This window comes from Cryptomeria japonica, chromosome 1 (genome assembly GCF_030272615.1).
Source record: "Cryptomeria japonica chromosome 1, Sugi_1.0, whole genome shotgun sequence".
NCBI classification, from domain to species: Eukaryota; Viridiplantae; Streptophyta; class Pinopsida; order Cupressales; family Cupressaceae; genus Cryptomeria; species Cryptomeria japonica.
In genome coordinates, this window is record NC_081405.1 from 440,368,552 (window position 1) to 440,374,551 (window position 6,000).

Consider the following 6,000-nt stretch of genomic DNA (forward strand, 5'->3'; position numbering starts at 1 on the left):
ACTAGAATTTGAAAATCCTGGTCAACTTAATGAAAAACACGTTTGCATGAAGTAAAATTGCTTTGAAAATGAGACAAGTTGATTGTGAATTTTATTTGCACCAAAAATGGAAGTGTGGATTGTGAGTTTTATCTTGATGCAAGAAATAAAATTTGCCTTGTTGATTTTAAGCACCAAAACGAAGTTTGTTTCCTAACTTGCAAAATAAAGTTGTTTTTGTATAAGTTTGTGGTTCTTTTTACCTTTGAACAATGAAATTCTTTTTAAGAGCCCCAAACAAATGTGTGATTCTTTTTCAAAAGCCCAAATTTGAAATGTGAAGTTAATTTTAAACCAAAATAAAAAGTGAATTCATTTTTAAAACCAACTTCAAAAACAAGTTAGTAAAAAATATAAATCTACTCTTTAATCTAATTTAAATCTGCACAAAAGAGAAAAATAGTTAGTAAAATCCGCCTATTTGGTGGGCTTCTACAAGCCTAAATTTTTTTATTTTTTATTTTTTGGTTTTTTATTTTTTTTTTGGTTACAAAGTGATTTGTACAACGTTTTGTTACAATAGCGCTAGTCTGCGTTTGAACAGAGGCACTATTTAACACAAACGTATTAAAAGAAAGGGAAAGACAGAGAAGGGAAAAGCACTGAAACAGGGGGAATAGCGCCAAAATAATGCCAAACGCACCAAAACAGTGTCAAAATCGCAACCTGTGTGACATTTTCAACATTCAAACATGTTATTGGTTAAAAAAAAAAAAATGATCTTTTTGGTGTTTGGATTCACGTCGGGTTCACCAAATGATGCTCTGCAAAAAGGATTAGAAAATCTGTTTGATGGCAACACACACAAGAGCACAAGAAACAAACGTTAGTGTTAGCAACAAAAGATTATCCTAAACAGGCATATCAAGAGAGATATTAAGCATGAAATAGAAAGCATATAAACATAAAATGAAATAGCTAATCAAGATGCTCATAGTTGCTCCTCCCTTGTTCCTCTCCTCTCCAAGTCCCAAATGAGTGTAGCTCTCAGCTTTTAGCACTAGCCATGGATGTCATATGGAGATTCAAGATGGTTGAATATGATAAGCAAATACTATGCAAGAGTAGATAGTGATGCTATGAAAAAGCTCTATGCTAATGCCAGTATAACAACAATACTCTAAAATGCTTCTCCTTTGCTTGAGGAGAAGGGTTCTATTTATAGAAGAAATAGGGAAATGAAGGGTTAAGATTGAGCAATCTTAACAAGGGTTAGGATTGAAAGTTGGGGATCCATGTGCACAATTGGCACCAATAAAATGGTGACAAGTTTCAACATAGGATTGGGTTGAGAGAAGAGGTTGGAGGCATTAAAGGCCTGAGAAGACCTCATGGTTATCTAGAAGGTAAGGGTCAAGTCTAAATTAAGATTACCCATTGGATTAAGAGTTAATCCAAGGATAAACCTTTGTGCAAATGATTAAGAGATAATCATGGTCAAAGCATTAAAGGCTTGATGAGACCCTTGGGTTGGGTAGAGGTTGAGTCAAAACAAATGTTTTAATCATGTGGGAGGGTTTGAGGTAACCATTAATGGTTATTGGAGACTTTGGGGATTAAGTGGTTGAAGGTTGGAAGCTTTCAAAGGTTATCCAAGACTTTGAGGGTTAATTTGTTGAACACACAAAGCATTAATTGCTTTTCAAAGACTTTGGAGTCTTTGAGAAGTGACTCCAATTTGCTTAGGAATGTGACAATATTTAGGGGATGGATTAGGCTAATTAGGAAGGGTTTAGAAGAATCTAGAAGGGGTTTAGGCATACAAGTGGATTTTGTAGGAAAATGCAAGTGGGAGAAATTTTGGTATTTTCAATTAAAATAAAATCATTTATTTCAATTAAATGGTGTAAGTTGAATTTGGATAAATATTTAAATAAATATTAATTTATTTAAATGAGAAAAAGAAGATAAAGCATTTTAAAATGCTTGAAGACTTTGAGGGAAACCATTAAAGGCTTGAAGACTTTAAGGAAAACCATTAAAGTCTTTAAGAAGACTATAGAAGGAAGCCATCAAGTTTGAAGACTTTAAAGCCATCAAGTTTGAATACTTTAAGGGAAACCATTAAAGGTTTCAAGTGGGTGAGGATAAATAGGATTTTAAATAAATAATTTATTTAAAATAGTTGTGCAACTTGCTTTTGTAGGAAAATACAAGTGGGTGGAGGATAAAGGTGATTTAAATAAATTATTTATTTAAAATAATTGTGCAACTTGCTTTTGTAGGAAAATGCAAGTGGGTGGAGGATAAAGGTGATTTAAATAAATGATTTATTTATTTAAATGTGAGAGGTGGGATTTTGGGGGAATTTAAATAAATATTAATTTATTTAAATGTGAGAGAAGATTTAATTAAATAAATATGATTTATTTATTTAATTAATGGTCTGAATTTGGTTAAGTGAATTAAATCAAATAAATTGAATAATTTATTTAATTAATAGGAGAAGAGGGTTAAGATGAATTAATTAAATATTAATTTAATTAATTATTAATTGATGGTTAAATAATTAAATAAATACTAAGTATTCATTTAATTAAGTGGACAGATTTATGTGACTACAGATGTCGATAGAAAAATATGTTTTGTTGGAAAGATAAGGGAAGTTATCGAAGCTTGAGGTTTCTTCGACATGGAACCCGATTGACATCGGATACGTATCAGTGAAAAGGCAGATGTTATCATCGAATACAGCATTTCGATGAGGGGAGAAAATACCTAATCGACATAATATTCAAAGCAAAAGTGTTTTCGATAGAAACAAAGAGATCGATGGACCGAAAAATTAATGATTGAAAGACATATTCTCATCGAAGTGATTATTGATTGCCGCGAAGATCATAATCAAATCCTAGGGAGGTCACATCACTATTTAATTCAAACGTGTATCCAAGTGACTATTGTTGAACTGCCATTACTAACAGCTTAAATTCAAATTCACCATAAGTAATGAATTGATATCGAAGGACACAGTATTGAGGGATTCACAGGCGACGAACCAGAAACAGAAATTGGGCAAATTCACAAAGAAGGCTCACAGATTTCAAGTAAGTTGTCCATACACAGAGCCCCTTTATAAATTCAAATGGAGTAATTATCTAAGGCTAGTAAAACTAGAAAGGGGAAGGAACCTCTTACCACAGAGGAAAAACCCAAGAGACAGAAAAAGGAAGGGCGTTCTTTGGCCCAAGATTTGATTGACCAATGGCCATCATCCAATTTAAGGTCTAAAAATATTAAAGTTGATGAGAAAGGTCTGGAGGACCGATTTGAGGATCTTGGAGACACATGGACCGAGTTAAGGGGGTATGAATTGTTCGTATATGGATACAACAGAAGAGTTACCCCTCAGCCTATAAATAATTTATGCCGATTAAACCTAGGCAAACTGGTTGTGGCTAATGTCTTTGTAAATGTAGAGCTCATGAAAGCCTTGGCAAAAAACTATGACCCTAAAACCAGAACCATATATAACTATATGGGTAAGCCAATTCTTTCAATTAAAAGGGAGGTTATTGACAATGTGTTTGAGTTACACTGGGGGTTTGAGGAACCAATTGATCTCAATAAACTAACAAATGAATATTTCAACCTACAACACATTTGCAAAACATGGAGGCTCCCCATAACAAGTCTAGAAATGCAGGGTCTTTAGTGCCATTAGGCGAGGATGATAAAGCCCCTTATGATGTCAACTCATTCCACCCTTACTTCAAATACACTTATTACTATTTTGCTCAGGTCTTACGGATAAAAGCCCATACTTTAATGGATATTGCAGCCATGGTCATGTGTGCTGATTTGTAGTCTAGAGACCCCTGCTTCTTTGATTTTGTTGCTTACTTAGTTGAAGCCCTCAATCATGGGTTGGAGAAGTTGAAAGGGGATGTAATCAATGTGCACTTTAAGCATTATTCCCTTCTTATGCATATGCTGCTATATGTTGGCCAAGATGAAGGATTGTGGCCGGAAGAATTATGTGTCAGACAATATGACAAGGCTGGAGTGAGAAAACCAGTGCAGTTATGGGTTTCTTAATGGGACCAGAGATATGCAAATAATCAGTATTGGAATTTTGAAGAGTTCTTTGTTAAGACATTGTATAGATTGTTGGGTTGTCCATATGACCATGCCCTTGCACTAGAGATTCAGAGGTTCTTGAGACTTCAGAATTTTGGTGAAGATTCCTCAATTGACCATAATTGGGAGATTGGTATTGTTTTTCAGATTGCACACAAGTAAGGGTATACGGGTTTGAAGGAAGACCGTATCTATTACCACTTACAGTGCCTAACAGAGTGGCTTGCCTGGAAATTGTAAGGCAGCTATCAATTGTTAGTGCAGAGCAACTGACAAGCCATGGGAAATAGTCAATTGTGCCTGGATTGTTAGTCTTTTCAAAATTTATTGTAAAAAGTTCCAAAAGTTATGGCTTGTTGCAAACAAAGTTGGATTATTATGGCATGGCGATGGGGGACCCGAGGCCAAATTTTGATCCTGAGGGATATATAAGGACAACTCGGTCATCACAGAAGCTAAAGGTTGGAGAGCATAAGTCATATCTACCAGATGATCTCGTTAAGAACATTGGTAGAGAACAGGTCAGAGCAAAAAGAGTAAAGTTTGAGAGGGTGATGCAAGCCTACAAATGGAAGCTTTTCAGAGGTAAAATGGATGAAAATGTATTGCAAAAGATTGAGGACCCCTTGGAGTTGGCCAAAAAACCTATGGAGCATGAACTGGAGATACTTGAAGGAGTACCACCTCATGTCTTTGGGGAGTATATTGATACCATCAGAAGTACAAAGCCTTTAGCTAATATGTCCCCTACTTCTACATCTAGTGTCATCCTATTCACTCCTAGAGAAGACTACCCTCCTGGTTATGAAGGGGGTGCAAAAATGGATTTGACAACATGACAGTTCAATGTCCGGGAAGTTGTTGATATTAGATTCCTGGAACATGAGGATTTCATTGCTAACAGTGACTTTATTGCCTCCAAAGAGTTCACCACATTCCTATATCAGCATAAAGGACTACAGATCAGAAATATCATGAAGGATAGCAATGAAGAATAGCAAGTCCAAAAGCTATAGGAGGAAATGGATCTAATGATGAAAGAAATGACACCTGCGAAAGGGAGACAATTGCTTAAGGAGGCTGGCGTGCTATTGTATTTTGGATGGGACATGAAGTCTGCCCTGTTATTTTATGGCTTTCTCAAGAAGCGGGATCCTAATAAACAAATGATGCCAGATGAAATTGACAAGCTCTTCAGAGGATCAGGATATGATCCAGATCAGAAAGCTCTTCTACAGTGGGCTATCTATCCTAAAGATAAGAGACCACACTAGTTGACACAGAAGAAGCTTTTGGACATTTGATGATACAACAAGTTGGAAAGACTGACCCTAGAATCACTGCCAAACTAAACTTAGATGTGGCTAAACTGAATCAAGATCAAATAGAATTTCTTGTCAGGGAGAACTCTACATATAAGAGGATATATGAAAAAACAGATGAAGACAAGCAAAGACTGCAAGCAAGATTACTGCAGATTAAGACAGGCACCAGTGAAAAAGGGATGTCATATGGTATTGACCAAGATGCTATGGATGCTTGGACATATGCAATATATTGGAGAAGCAAGGCAGAAAAGTCATCTTAGCAAATAGAAAAAATGCAGCAGAAGATGGATAAGTTTGTTCATGAAATCATTGAACATAGATTCAGGAGTGTGTTGCTGGTCGCAGAGAACTATTGGAAGACATACACTGGCACGACCAAAGCTTTGAGGGAGCATGAGAGGCTCAAATCACGGCTGCATGAGATGATGAATGATAACAGTCTAATGATTCTTGGTGAGAGGATTGAAGCTGAGACATGGTGAGTTTGCAGATCGATTGAGAAAAGAGCTTCAAAGATTGGACAATGGGAATACCCCTAGGGTGCCCTCTTTCT